General features: G+C 41.6%; 1 protein-coding gene across 2 annotated transcripts in view; it reads left to right on the top strand.

Moving 5' to 3' along the window:
* The window catches only part of CDCA7L (cell division cycle associated 7 like), a 166,385-nt gene that overhangs the window by 33,999 nt on the left and 116,491 nt on the right, over positions 1-15,895 (top strand). The window contains exon 1 of one of the 2 annotated variants that reach the window (XM_078059359.1): positions 10,355-10,369. The exons of the other annotated variant lie outside the window; for it this stretch is intronic. The gene's annotated coding sequence lies outside the window, so the exon portion shown is untranslated. Of the gene's footprint in view, positions 1-10,354; positions 10,370-15,895 lie in introns of those variants that run through there. 2 annotated transcript variants of the gene reach the window in all.

The raw sequence follows: 15,895 nt of genomic DNA, 5'->3' as shown, positions 1-15,895 counted from the left end.
AGTGTGTTGGTACAAGCACAGAAAATGTGTGGGATCTGGGGCCCCTGGGTGGCTCAGTCGGTTGAGTGTCCAACTCTTGGTTTTGGCTTAGGTCGTGATCTCAAGGTCAGGAGACCGAGTCTGAGTTGGGCTCCATGCTCAGTGGGGAGTCTGCTTGAGATTTTCTCTCTCTCTCTAAAATAAATCTTTTTAAAAATGTCTGGGATGATACACAATGTACCTCATAACAGTGGTTACTGCTGGTGAAGGCAAGCGCAGAGGGAGCAGTGATTTGTACGATTTTCTATCCTATTAGATTTATCTACGAGAAGCATGCATTAATTCAGTGTTAAGAAAAACTTCTGATATCTGTGCATCCTTCTTGCAAGTCAAAGACAGCTTTGCATCAGTCCTGTTTTGATAGACTCCTCACTGGGCCCGGATGGAGGTGGGTTGAAGGTGCAGCAGATCGTCCTTTTGCAAGGGTGCCTTATTTGCGGTGGACCCCTTCTTATCTGTTTGTAAGAATGCCTTATTATAGAGGCTTTTTTTTTTTTTTTTAAGATTTTATTTATTTGCGAGAGAGAGAATGAGAGACAGAGAGCATGAGAGGGGGAGGGTCAGAGGGAGAAGCAGACCCCCTGCCGAGCAAGGAGCCCGATGCGGGACTCGATCCCGGGACTCCAGGATCATGACCTGAGCTGAAGGCAGTCGCTTAACCAACTGAGCCACCCAGGTGCCCCTATTATAGAGGCTTTTTGCAAGAAACTTAGAGAGTTTGATTCCATCCACAAAGGGCTTCCAGACTGAGAACATGAACCTCATCCAGAAGGAACTCGATGATGTTCAAATTTTCTGGACTGAGCAATATTTCTCCTTTCACTCCTTGTAACACGTTCTATGTCATCCAGTGTGTCAGGAACAGTTGACACGAAATTGTATCTGAAAGTGTCCAGAAGGGCCCAGTGCCAGCCCAGTCCTGGGGGATGCCAGAGCTTGTGCCCGTGAACATCCTTACTGCGCCCCCTTGCCCAGCTTCTCGGTGTGCACAGACCGCGGGGACGGCAGTCCAGCAGATTGCCCAGGCCCTCCCCGCGAGCTTTTGCCACCTGCCTAAGGGGACATGATGAGCAAGTCTGGAGCCAAATGGGGACTGCCAGAAAGAGGAAAAATAGGCGCCAGCTAGGAGACCCTGTTCCGTTGGATTCCTGCTGGTGTGGAAAGAAGCTTGCTGGTGTGGTACCCCTTCCAGGCTGTCCTCCCACAACCCAGCAGTGTGGCTGCAAAATGGTCAGAATCCACTGGACACCAAAAAGCCCTTGGTTCCCTGTGTGTTGGGGCCTGCGGGGGGGGGGGGGGGCGGCGGGGGGGGAAGGAGCCTGCAGGGGAAAGGGAGCCGGTGCGGGAGGGAGTATGAGCCCAGTCCCCTGAGGAGAGCAGCCCCTTGCCCTGTCCCAGGACTCCTGAGGTCTCAAAGTTTGGGGCTATGGAGATTTTTCCTGTCATCCTCTCTCATTTTACATCTCCCCCGCCCCGCCCCCAACTCATGTTAAGCTTTAGCATGCAAGTCGGATTTCTATTTGCAGCCAGTTGCGCTGTTTGCAAAATAACTGATGAATCAAAAGGGGATCTACTGTGAAAATAAAAGCCACGAAGCTTTTTATCACTGCCATTTGCATCCCGAGCTCCCTAGCCATCCATCTGATTTATAATGACGTCCTCACGACTCCAAATTTAGAATTATTTATTTGGGAGCTTCGCCTCCGTCTCTTAACTGCTGCCTCCTGACAAGGCACCCGAGAAGCCAATGCTGTATGTTGTGGGTTCGCTAATCCGGCAGTCATTTCTGAGATCCATACAAATGGAAAACATACCAGTAAGACACGAAACCCTTCATTATTGTAATGTATGTCTCCGGCTCTGCTCTCCGTGCCTCCCCCTCCACACACACCCCCTTCTCCCTCCACCCCAACCTCTCACTCCTCCGGGGGGCGCAATCCAGAGCCCGGAGCATCCAGCCCGGCGCCTTCCCTTGCACGGCTGCAGGAAATTTGTTTTACAAGGCTGGTTTTAACTGAACTACCTGCTGTGCGGCACATTGCTACTGTTTGTGAAATGAATGATGGGAAAGGCAAGTCTGTGATTTCATTTGTTCAGACCGATTACTCACCCGTTGCACACGGTATCATTTGCTTGTCACTTAATGACTGACCAGCCTGCCTGAATCATTAGCGACTGTGGCTCACTGAAAGGAAGACCTCGCCATAATGAGGAGCTGAAGGAAGCCGAGTGCTGTTTTACCTAAAAGAAATGGTGCGCAGAAATCCAGCACAGCTGCAGGTGTTCCGATGACAATGTGGGAAGCAGTTAGCTTCCAATTTAGCAGAAAATTAAGAGCGAAAAAACTGTTATTTGTGAGAGAAGATACTCATGGCAGGCAATCATCCTCGCTCTGCATCCACAAGATGAGCATTCAGCTGTCTTTGTCGTGACTTAAAACAATTGGTATCTTGGGCTGCATTCAACACCAGATTGGTGCTTATTATCTGCAGTTTATTCTTTCTTGGGATATTTTGTCCCCCCCCCCCCCCATTTTATGGTTAATTTGCTTGCTTGAATGTAAAGCCATTTAAGCTGAAAAATCTGGATTGTGGCTGAGCATTGTGCCAGGGCTCTGGGCTGTATGATACAAGATAATTGGCAATTTTCAAATTCATAATCCATTTTGTTTCCCTCGTTCCCCCCCCTCCCTTCTTTGTCCCTTCTCCTAGCTTTTCTACCCTGTTCTTTGGCGTGATCTTTGAAACTGGGAACAGAGGGAAGGTGAGGGGGCATAGATTCCTCCAGTCAAGACGCCCGAGACTACCCTTTGGGGAGGTTAAAGAGCGAAATTCCATCATGCACACCCGGGTGTACACCTCCAGGAAAGCCGTCTCGAAAGCAAACTGGTACTTTCCTGTGGAAAGATTGAATTCCATTTGAAACCAAAGCTCCAAGTCCTCTTGGAGGATGATACAAAGATCTTTGCTTTACTTGAGGGCTTTGTTGTTGGAGGCCGGCACAAAAACCCTGACCTCCTACAAACCGACTCCCAGTTTCCCACTTGGTGGTGATCCAGTGGCTCGAGCTAACGTAGCATCTTCTAGTCCTCCTGCCCTTTGCTGTGACAGTCAGGGAGATGATCGATATCTAAATCTGGGTCTGCTGATATTCTTTTCTATTTTAAACAAGTCTAGCCCGTGGGATTGACTCCTCAGAGTGTGATCTCTGCTTGTTTCATTCTTTTCTCTTTGCCTGACATAACAGTGTCCCCGGAGTTCATTGATTTCAGTCAAGTTATTCCTGAGCAGCCAAGTTTCCTTCGAGAGATTTCTTTAGGAATGAGGCAGCATGCTCCTGTTATTCTCTCCTAACCTGAACTCAGGACGGTGGTCGGACTCCACCTACAACTTCACGAGATTTGTATGGCTGATGACAGCAAGATGCTGAACACACCGGGGAGTTACCCACAATGGGCCTGCTCTCGTTAAGGGATTCGCTCTCATTAAGAAAATGTACTTTTTTTTTTTTTTTTTAAGATCTTATTTATTTATTTGATAGATAGACAGAAGAGCACAAGCAGAGGGAGTGGGAGAGGGAGAAGCAGGCTCTGCACCGAGCAGGGAACCCGATGCGGGACTCGATCCCAGGACCCTGAGATCATGACCTGAGCCGAAGGCAGACGCTTAACCATCTGAGCCACCCAGGCGCCCGAAAATGTACTTTTCGATGATACTTTTATTCTTTCAAACGTCCAGACCTTCTTTCCAAGAGAGTAGCATCCTTGCCACTTTTATGCCGTTTATTAATTGCACTGCATTTATTTTCCCATTCTGTCAGTCTGATATTTCTCTGGACCTACCTGCTCATAGCACCAGCGAAAACTGTAAGACATTATGTGTCCCCGTTTTGCAATCATTTTCCACTTGAATTGTGATGTTATTTCTCACGTACATTTGTGTAAATTCACAGAAGGAAAATGTGGAGGAAAAAGAATAGCGAGCACGGCGGCCAGTCTGAGACCAAACGAGCAACACATTAGTAGGCAGAGGAGAAAAGAACCAGAGAGAAGGGATGGAAGGTTTTCCACCCTCAGCTTCTATTTGGTGTTTATCTTTCATTACTCTGCCTTTCTGCCCTCACCTTCCTCCCCAGCTCAGACACTCAGAGTCCCCCTTGCCATAGCTGTGTTTATTTTTCAAAATGCTGGCAGGCCTCAATGTCCAATTTATGCACTGCTTTCTGTGGTCTGACTTGGATTTCCAGGTCCTCCCCATCCCATGTGTGGGTTTTCATTTTCCTGCTTCCTCGCATAGATATTCTGCAGTCACCAGCTAGCCTGAGAACACACTCTATTTTTGTGTCCCCTAATAGTCACTCAGTCTTCTGTTCTGCCAATTTGGTGCATAATATTTTCATTTTCTGTATATTCATTTCCAATCCTGCTGTCAGCCTTCAGCATCTACTTCATTAAGCTTCTCCTCTGGTTTAACAGCCATCAGCAACGAAGGATCCTTTGTGAGGCCGGGTGAGAATTGATCTTGCTCTCTCGCTGCACTTGCCGACCTGCCAAAGCAGGAGGATTTACTGCGTGTCACACAGATTGCCTGGAGGACGCTCGGTGTCCCCCATTTGTCACGGGGCTCCCATTGCTCACCAGGCGCAGGGGCTTGTAAACTTATTTCTGAAAATGCGGAAGGATTAGCCTCGCTCATAAAATGCAAAATTTGCTTAACTGCCTTCCAAGATTTAAGGCCCGCCACTTGTTTTTCAAGAGAGGCTTATTTGAATTACAAAGTCAGATTGCCCTGGTGGTGGGAGAGAGAGAGGTGATGGTCACCGACCTCAGGGCAAGCCGGGCAAGAAGCCATGTTAATGGCCCATAAAGGAAGCTGCAATGTTGCCTATGTGTGATTCTCTACTGCGAAACAAAGTAGTGGGGAAAGGCGTCTCTTTCATTTAAGGAGTTCTTGGTCCAATCTGCCTAATTTTCCTAAAGGGCAAAGAAACTTACCTGCAAAAGAGCATCTAAAAAGAATTCGACTCCATTTGCTATTTCACTTGATTCGGCTCTGAAGGAATTAAGAGATTCTAAATAGAAGACACAGAGACCCAGAGCAAGGATAGAACCTCGAGATTCAGTAAGTCCAGGAACAATTTCCTGAATATGCATGTGAAAGCTTTCTTGGCTTTTATCATTTACTGAATCCACAGTCAACTTATTTTTATACCCAACCCAGGCAGAAACCAACTCCTACAAACTAAGTTGGGTGTGATGTTTATAACACACGCCAAAACCATCAACCAACCAAAAACACAAAACAACAAAAAACCATGTTCCCTTATTAAATCTAGATCCTTCAAAGGGCACACCTTCTTGCCCTAACAATAAAAGAAAAATCCTTGTGAGAGGAGGCACTTCTTTCTCTCTCGATGGCCCTTTGTCCAGGGCCAGCCTGGCAAGGCTGACTCACTCATCCATCTCGCCCTGCAGATCCCTCAGCTACAGTGACGAGGTCTTACTGGAATTTATATCCCAAGCACCTATATGGGCAATTGGTACATAGTAGGTGCTTAGTAAATGGCGGCCGAATAAGTGGCTGACGAGTGTGGTTCTGTGGTCGCCTAATTGTTCCTCATTCTCAGCAGATAATTTCAGCTCCGATCCGTCCAATCAGAGCATTCAGTAAATTCATACATTTACAAAAAGATAGGGTAGATAATTCTGGTGAGGAGTAAACTTTTCTTGAGGCAGTGTGAAAATGTAAAGATTTATAAAAGAGGATATAAGAGAGAATTTTGAGATGTAGTCTTGTGTGATAGGTAGAATGAATGATAGCTGTCGAGGTGGAAGAAGGAAACGTGGGTGTTATGTGACCAGCTGAGCCAAAGGTTCATCCCCATCGGAGGTGAGAGGAAGAACACAGATTGCAGCACGTGGAAGTGGGGCAGCGCAGGACCAGGCTGCATTGGACTTGTGAGTCGGGGGGAGTTGGCTACTCTTCTTCTGTCTTTCTTTCCATTTCTCATCCTCACTCACAAGGTACGTGGTGGCCTTAGACTGCCACGTTCCTCTGTCACTGAGGGAACTACAGGGCGATTCACCAGGTCTCAGACCAAGGCAGGACACCAGAAAGTTCTGTCATGTCACTGAAGTTCATCAGTGTCAATCAGGAAAATGAGCTGGGGATATAGAAACATAGAGCTGTTCTGTGTGACACACTCATGAGCCTCCTCTAAGCCCCATATTGGCTATATTTGATGAATGAATATTCTTTTTCTTTAGTTTCCCTGCTATGGTACTCAATTTTTGTCCCATCCCCGTCACTGATTTCATTTCTGTCTTCAGTCTCCTTCAGGTGGCTCTCTCCTGACTGTCCAGTCAGCCCCAGCCTCTCATGTGGAGATGTGGTGTTCCTTGTCCAGCCCTCTCTGGGTGGCTCCCTTCCAGTGTCACTCTCACACTCTAAGTGGCACCCCTCTGTGTTTTCCCCTCCTGTCATTTGTTCCAGCCTCATAGCTCCCCCACGCTTGAATAGCGAAATGTCCTTGACCCCTCGCTCCTTTTCCCTTAACTAATCAGTTCTGGCCAACTGATGTCAACAGTTCACTGTTAGTCTCTTCCGCCTTTCTCCACCTTCGCTGTCCTATCCCGATCACAGTCTTCCTAGCTTTATACCTAAATTACTGCTTTAGCCTCGACGCTGCTCTTCTCATCACGAACACCGCTCCCCCCAGCAAATACGTACACACAGTCACCTTCTCATGCATCCAACATGCAGTTGCCAAGTTAATAGTGCAAAAACACCATTTCTGTTAAGCTTATGTCCTTCTTAAGAGCTAAAAGTGTTTCCTAATTGGGAGAACAGCGTCGATTTTATGTAATTAAAAAAAAAATTCTCTCAATATAAATTTACATGTGACTTTTTTGGTACCTTAATGCCAGGGATATTATTCTCTACAGTTTGAAGTGCAACTAAAATGCCCCAAGATGATTATCTACAGGGTCAAAAAATAATCCTCTTTTTAGAATTCAGGGATCTCCAAACTCTGATTCCATTTACCTGGAAGATGCCCTTGTCCGCATTTCACTCTTTCTGCATCCCCACAGAGACAAAACTTTTCTTCTATCCATGTGGATGGTTTTAAGTGGAAAGAAGAGAAATATAGATATACTCAGAGGATATAGAAATTACGTAAAAATTAGTATGTGTTCTTTTCCATTTAGGAGACACTTACCTTGATACCCAATTGACACTGAAATTCTGCCAAGTTCTGGACAACCATGTGCTTTATAGAAATTTATTGAAAATTTGTTTTACATAGACTGCTTTAAGATTATATTCAAGACTATATTTTAACTTTCCTCACTAATAGGTTGAGCTATTCAGTGTTATTGAATATCTTTTTGTAAAAGAACTATGGGTCTTTCTCTTTTGGATTATTTTGAAGTGCATTGGAACAGAGCAGTGTTTAAACATTTTTTTGGCGGGGATCATAGTTTTGCACAGGATGGGAGGTATTTGAGAAGAAGAGAATGCTTTGTTCAGCTGAGATCTTGGCTGGTTTGTAACTATACAAAGTCAGGTTGGGGCTCATGTCTGGGACAAGAGGCAGGAGAGCTAAACAGTGGCGCATAATAAGGAGAAAAGACTTTGGAAGTCTGGGAGGCCAATCTGAAAGGGAGAGGAGGGAGAAGCAAGTGCAGGAGAAAGAGAGAAGTCAGGTCGCTAGACTGAGATGCAGAGTGTTGTGTGGATGGGTCAGCCCATGAGACATCCCTAGGGCATGGGCAAATGAAAGGGGAATGGAGGGGTTTTCAGCAGAAATGATGGAACACCCTAAGAGTCCATCATAGGGATCAGTAGATTTGGGTGTATCCATACAAAGGAAGGATCCATAGCAGAAAACATAAGTGATTTTGAGCTATGTAAATTAACATGAACCTTATATGCTTAACATTGAGTGAAATGTTTGCCAAAGCAGATGTCATATATGCAATCGATACAAATTTTAAAACATGCAAAACAATATGTCATAAAATGGACATCATAAATACCAGATAAAGGACAGTGGTTGCCCCCGGGAGAAGGGAGTTGGGAGTGTAAATGAGGAGGGGTACACAGGGACTTCAGCTCTATTGGTAAGCATCCATTCTTGAGCTGGGAGCTGGGAGGTGGGCATATGGTGTTCTTTTTTTTTTTTTTTTTTTTAACTTTTTTTGGTATTTCGTAAGTACTTCATAATACATTTTACTGAGTAAATTTTATTTCTTAGAAGTTTCAGATTTATAGAAAAATTGCAAAGAAAGTGGAGAGTTCCCATATGCTCCAAACAGCTTCCTCTAATACTTAAACATCTTACTTCAGTATGGTAAGTTTGTTACAATTGATGAACTAATAGTGATACAGTATGGGGGGCTGAAGTCCATATTTTATTCACATTTCTTTGGTTTTTAGCTAATGTCCTTTTTCAGTTCTAGGATCCTATCCAAGATACTATATTACAATTAGTTGTTATATCTCCTTGGGCTCCTCTTGGCATGACTGTTTCTCAGACTTTCCTTGTTGTTGATGAACTTGAGTGTGTTGACAGTACTGGTCAGGTGTTTTGTAGAATATCCCTCAACTGGACTTTGTCTGATGTTGGTCTCATGATTGACTAGACTATGTGTTTTGGGGAAGAAGAAGTAAATTGCCACTTTCAACACATCATCTAAAGGGTACCTGACTTACCACTGTCGATGTTGACCTTGATCACCTGGCTGAGATAGTGTCTGTCATATTTCTCTACCATAAAGTTACTGTATTTATAGTGAAGTTTCCCCTTTTTATACTCTACTCTTTGGAAGGGTGTCACCATGTGCGGCCCACACTTCATAATAAGTAATACTATGTTACGTTCTACCTCCTTGAGGGAAGAGTATTTGCATAAGTGATTTGAAATTCATAATGGGATATTATCTCTTCTCCCCATTTATGTATTTGTTCAAAAATTTATGTCAGTATGGACTCACAGATGTTTATTCTCTACTCTGAGTTATAATCTAATACTGGTTTATTTGTTACTGAAATTTTTTCAGCCTTGGCATTGGAAATACTTTCAGTTGGTTCCTATGTCCCTTGGACATACCCCCCTGGTTGTGTTTTGTTTGTTTGTTTTTAAGTCACTTCCTTACCTGCTGGTACTAGAAGATTCTCCAAACTCACCTTGTGTATTTCCTGTTCAGGTCCTAGAATCAGCCATTTCTCCAATGAGCCCTGATTAGTTCGATTCTTGAATGGTATTAGAAACCAAGATCTGGGTGCTAGGTGTGATTGATGCAACTGGGGTGTTTTTGCTTCTAGGCCCTCTTAGCACACAGAGCAAAGAAATACATGTATAACAGCCCATGCATAGACACATATTTATAAATACTTTCCATACATAATTATCTGTATCTATCTTTTTTTTCAAGATTTTATTTGTTTGAGAGAGAGAGTATGAGTGGAGTGAGGGGCAGAGGGACAAGCAGACTCCCCGCCGAGCAGGGAGCCCGACGCTGGGCTCGATGACAGGACCCTGAGATCATGACCTGAGCCAAAGTCAGGCGCTTAACTGACTGAGACACCCAGGTGCTCCTATCTGTATCTATCTTAAGCTAAATATGAATTCGTACTGATGTCTCCAAGTACAATCCATTACCATATGGGTCATCCTAACCTCTTCCCTTTGCTTATCTGTAAATTCTCACTTCAACAGTGAGAAAGTGGGCTCCCACCATAATGCATTTTTAAGCCAGTCTAAAAATTGGAAGAAGGAAAAAGGCATATGGGGAGTGAACGTTAATAGTTCTGCCACTGCAGAAAGTTAATGCTGCCTATCCTCAGCCTACACAGGGAAGTGAAAAACATGGCAACGGAATTGTCATAATACTGTAAATTGCTTAGAAGTGGAATATATATGTATCCTACTTTAATATACAAACCACACACACACACAATTTTAATGTAGGATAAGAAAACTGAACTATATAGGTACCCATGTGTCTCCTACTTCCAGAAGAAGAAATTTATAAATCTAATGAGCCAAACATTTCCACATCAATTTTATAGATAGTCAGTTAAAATGAAAACAACAACTTGGTATTACTTTTACCCTAAATAATTAAGAGCTCTTCGTATATTAAGAAGAAAGAAGTGGTGGCACTCCTAGCGAGTATGTGGTAAGCCGGGCATTCTGCTGGGGATCTGAGACTGATGTAGGTTGTTACTTCTTTCCTAGAAAGAATGCTGGCAGTGAGGATATTCTTGTCCTTTGGCGCAATGATTTATCTTCTGAAAGTCTTGTCTAGAAGTTAACACTCCGAGAGGTAAGCAACTATTTTTGCTCAAAGATATTTATCACAGGATGATCTCAAACAGCCAAAGAGGAAAACAACCACGTTGGTGACTGAAAAGACAGGTAGCTAATTTAGGGCAGCTTCGTAGAAACACAATTTTGCAACCACTGAAAAGAATGGGTATAAAGAGTTTTGAATAATATGGGGAAACAATAATACCCAAACGGTCAAGGTAGAAAATAATCAAGAATGAAAATTGTTTTACAGTATGATCTCATGTCTGTTAAAAAGTAAACAGCACAATTTCAAAATCTCCAGCAAAAATGTCTGAATGCACGTGTCCCCCAGGAATTCATCCCACACTCTGTACTGGCTTACATGTCACCTGCGTATGTCAAGGAGATGTTTTCCCGCACTGTTGGCGACAGCAGAAGTTAAGCGACGACTTAAATGTTTATCAAAAGGGGACTGATTGACTAAGTTACAGTGCACCCAGACAATGACTAGCATGCATTGAGGCAGTTTTGTATGATTATATGTGATCTCAAAAATTTAGTATTTAATGAGAAAAGCAGGTTGTGGTATAATCTTTTCTTCTTTTTCTAAAAGATAAGCATATGTTCACATAGTTTTTATACTGATAGGACAGCTCTGAAGGATACACCAAAAACTATTAGGTGTAGTTGCCTCTGGGGAGGGGACCTGGGATGCAGAGGGTCAAGGGTGGGAGCAAAAATTTTTACTTTTTTGACTTTTGCATATTTTGAATATATTGCTAAAGGCATGCATGCCTTTTAAAATAAAATAATGTTTGGATTTAAGATAAAAGAACAGGGTATCTAGTAAACAATCTTAAGCTGCTTGCTAGGTGTGGCAGTCTTGTAAAAAAAAAAAAACCTCTCAATCTCTCCCAAACATTCACATCAAGGCTTCACTCAAGTGCCTTCTGGGAATAGGGGTCTTGTATGTTTGTTTGGCCATCAAGGAAAGCAGCTGAATTTCACATCTAGGCCTAAAGCAATGAAGAAAGGGAGGGACAGCAGTTTTAAGACAGTAAAGACATTCTCAAAATCATCTGAAGCCACAGAAGGAGGAGCTCAAGGGGCCAGGGATGACCATTAAAAATGCAAGCCATCCAGAATGACAGATATCCTGGGGAGGGTTTCAGAATTCACACAAGACAAGAAAGAGATGGAGAGTGACTGAGGTCATTTTATCTAGAAGGGTGGGTGCCTCCATCTGGCAAGAGGGTCTACATTTCTATGTAAAAACTGTTGACACCTATTGATAGTTTCTCAAGGAAACAGACCCTGGAAAAATAGCCAACAGAAATATTGTCAAGTTTAAAGACAATAGAACTGCAGATTGAGCTGGGTTCAAAAGCTTTCCTTAAAATTCCAGGCAATGTTTTAGACTCATTCGTTGAAATTCTTCAATGATTTTTCAGCAGATGGGAAAGTTCCTTACATGGATGGGTGCATGGATCATATTAATGCACAAATCTGACAGAAGTTTCACAAAATCTTATAAACCCATTAGATTTCTAACTAAAAAATATTTATAGCTAAAGTAATTAAAAACAAACAAACAACAACAAAAAAACAACTTTGGCTGTAGATCCGAACCAAAGATTTAGCATGAATAGGCTCTTGGAAAATCATGAGAGAGATTTAATGCACTACGTTTTACTAATTTTTGATAGATCACTAACTGTGCATAGCAAATACTAATAATAGAAGCTAGGAAAAAATAACCATTGTTTTATGGAATCAATGACTTTAAAAATTTGTGATTTAAAGAAAACTTCCAAATAACTAACACACTGCCATGGTCCAATGTCATGCAGCTGTTAGTCTCTTTGCAGCCGGTGTTAGATTACCTTGAGGCTCAGAGTAATAAACAATGCTCTGTTGAGTGTAAGATTTTGAAACTTTCAGAAGCTCTCATGTTGGTTACCGCTGCAGAGAGAAAACAAAGGAAGGCTTGTGGTTTCCATTTTAAGAAATCATAACGTGTTGGAGCACATGGGGCTTAGCTTGAGGCAGGAAAAAAAATAAAAGTAAGTTCATTTGCAGTTCAGTTATGTCTGAACTGATTAACAGTAAGTATAATTTGTGAACTATTACTATTTCCAACCCCAGGCAGGTTTTATGATTTTCCACAATTATCTCAAACATATTTTACAAACTTTTGACAGCAATAAAAATATAAAGGTCTACAATTCAGGTGGGTAGAGACAAGCTCTGCAGTAAAACAATTTGACAAGTTTCCTTGAGAACATAGAGGAGGGATTTACAACACAGTAACTGAAAAAAAAACCAAAGTGATTTTAGATCCATGGAGATTGCTTCATAGTTTCCTTTTAATTAGTGGTTGAATTCCTTCTTAAATGGAGATTCATATTTCTGATACTATCTTTTCTAAAAGGGAATTTATAATTTACTATAAAAAATGTAGACACTGAAAATTTTTCTAGCCACTGGCTGCAAATCTCAGATTATAAAATCAATGATAACAACTCAGAATTTGCAGCAATGCATTTAGTTAATGGCCTTCTTTGCTATTGCTGGTTAGGAAAATATGTGATTTTAGAAATCACTAAGAGTAAATGTGTCTCCTTAAATCTCCAGTTTGGTCACAGGCTTTTATACAAAATTATTTTATTGAATCAAAAAGCCTTATTACATTGAACAATTCTCCAAATACCATTCGTTAGAAAGATAGCCTTGAATTGTATTTATCTTTTAAGCCACAGTGTCACATATGTATTGCTGCAGGTAACCAACCCCAAAACTTAGTAGCTGAAAAGAGTAGTTTATTAATTCCCATGGTTCTGTAGTTTGGCTGAGAAATTACTCTGCCGGGCTTGTTTGAGCTCAGTCACTCAGCTGCATTGGACTAGCATGGGGCTGTCAGCTGGGACACTTCAGTTCTCCTTTCCATGGCCTCCCATCCTCACTAGGTTGGACTGAACTTCTGTATAGAATGGCGGAAGTGTTCCAAAAGGGCAAAGGCAGAAGCTGCAAGGTCTCTTGAAACCTACACTTCTGAACTTGGACAACATCACTTTTCCCCCATTCTATTGGTCAAACCAAGTCACAAGGCAGCCCAAATTCAAGGCATGAATAGAAGCTATCCCTTGATTGGAGTAGCTGCAAAACATATTGGCCAGGTTTTCCAGTCTACAGCCATATAGTTGGAGATGCCAAAACTCAGTTCCTACTGCTAGTCCTGGAGATTATGAAAAGGATGACTTGAGATACTTTACTACTGTCCTTTAGAAAACTGTGATAATGGCACAGATATCTATCAGGATTATTCATGGGAATGATATCTCCTGGAGTCATGAAAAGCACATAAACACAACTGAAAATGGTTGTCCTGCCCAATTTCACATTAATGGGCACTATAGTAAAAGTAATACAGGCTGGAATATCAGTAGACACTTAGACACGATACTAAAATAAAGAGGGTTAGGGCACCTGGGTGGCTCAGTTGGTTAAGCGATTGCCTTCAGCTCAGGTCATGATCCTGGAGTCCTGGGATCAAGTCCTGCATTGGGCTCCCTGCTTGGCGGGGAGTCTGCTTCTCCCTCTGACCCTCCCCCCTCTCATGTGCTCTCTCTCTCTCTCTCATTCTCTCTCTCTCAAATAAATAAATAAAATCTTTAAAAAAATAATAAAATAAAGAGGATTAGAAACCAGAAATCCGAGTCTCAAGTATTAATGATGACAATAGATTGTAACGGTCGAGAGCTCAGACTGTAGAGTGAGACGGTCTGAAAGGAAATCCTGGCTCCATTGTTCATGAGCTCTGTGATCTTAAGCAAAGCACGTCTGTGTCTCAGTTTCCTCGTCTGTAAAATGGTGATATTAATGGTACCCCATGTCAGCTTGTGCTAGGATAGTGGCTGTCATGGAGTTAAGGACTGCGTAAGTATCCTCTGTTTTCATTCCCATCATTGTCATCATCATTACCAGTAAAAGGGGACATCCATCCAGTTCAGTACACTTGTTGAAAAGGGAGGGAAATCTTTCTTTTAAAACCAAAATAATCATATTACATCAGCTATCATCTTCATATCCAAGCTAAACGTTTGGGACAGATGGAGGAACATTTAAAAAGACAACTTTGAATATTTCTGAGATCAAACTTTAAGTGAGAAGTTATCTAGAAATCGTCAAAGTTGGGATACCTCGTTCATTTCATCAAATAATTAGGAATGGCACAGTGCTGACAAGGACAGAATGAAAAGGTAAAAAGTAGGAATTGTCCAAGGACTTTGGTTTGGATATTTTATTCAAAATATCTGAAATTTGTAAGAAGCCTCTGAGTGATCTAGAAATTGAGGGATTTATAAAATGTGAATATCAGTGAGTTTCCACAGAAAATATGATGAATACATATTTGCATATTACCTATTAATAACCTACCTTGTCCCCTCCTCTGAAAATGTTGTTCCATGAGCATGGATGTGTATATATGTGCGTTTATACTTGACGAGAGTCCAGGAATCCATGTTTATTTTGGTTTTATTTTTGTTTCTTTTAGGAATCCTTATTTTTAATAATCATCCTAGGGGATTCTTACAACTTATCATGATTGGGGTACACTGCTCCTACGCAAACATGGTCTGAGAGCCGGGGGACTGGCATCACCTGGGAGCTCGTTAAAATGCAGAATCTCAGGCTCCATCCCGGACCTGAATCAGAATCTGCATTTTAACAGGATCTTCATTTGATACCTATAGACGTTAAGGTTTGAAAATAACTAGGTAACAACTTTTGTTCACAGTTCCATTTTCCAAATTGTTCTCAAACATTACAGTTTGGCATTGAAACTAATAGGTGATTACTTGTAGTGTACTCTCATATAAATTTCTTCATTTCAACAAACTGCCCACAAAATGATAAACCAAATGTTCGTTTTTGTCATATCTGGTATTTATGCCTCAAGATTATTAAGTCTTATAATGATGGCTTTAAAATAGCAATTTTATAATAAAAGTATATAATATAATTGTTCTGTGTATATATATATAATTCCGTTTAGATATGCACAGACTATATAATTTTTTATACGTACATATATACACACACATAGAATCTTCGTTACTAATTCAAAAAAGATAACAACCATCACCATAGCAGCTACCATTTTATAGCATCTTTGTTTGATAATAGACTCTCACACACATTTATATATGTTTATTAAACATAAACCTCAAATTCCCCATAATCAAATCACAACATATTATTATATGGTAGTAATTTATATGCTTCCACTTAATGTACAGGTAAAATCCCCCATAGGTATGCTTTTCCTTCCTCTACCTTTTAAGAAACTTTTAAAACTTCGGTACTTTAAAATTAATTCCCCTTTAATTATGTTGCTCATTTATATATCACTTTACTACTAAACAAGTATTCTAGTGGATAAGGCGTAGTGCAGTCTCTTTTTATGACTTTTCCCCCTTTCGTTCACTTATTCCTCTAACAAATTATTATTGAACTCGGCATGTTTCAGGCTTTCTTTTCATGCAAGAGACACAGAGGA

Source organism: Halichoerus grypus, chromosome 12, assembly GCF_964656455.1.
Source record: "Halichoerus grypus chromosome 12, mHalGry1.hap1.1, whole genome shotgun sequence".
NCBI lineage: Eukaryota > Metazoa > Chordata > Mammalia > Carnivora > Phocidae > Halichoerus > Halichoerus grypus.
This window is presented reverse-complemented; position numbering and strand designations above follow the sequence as displayed.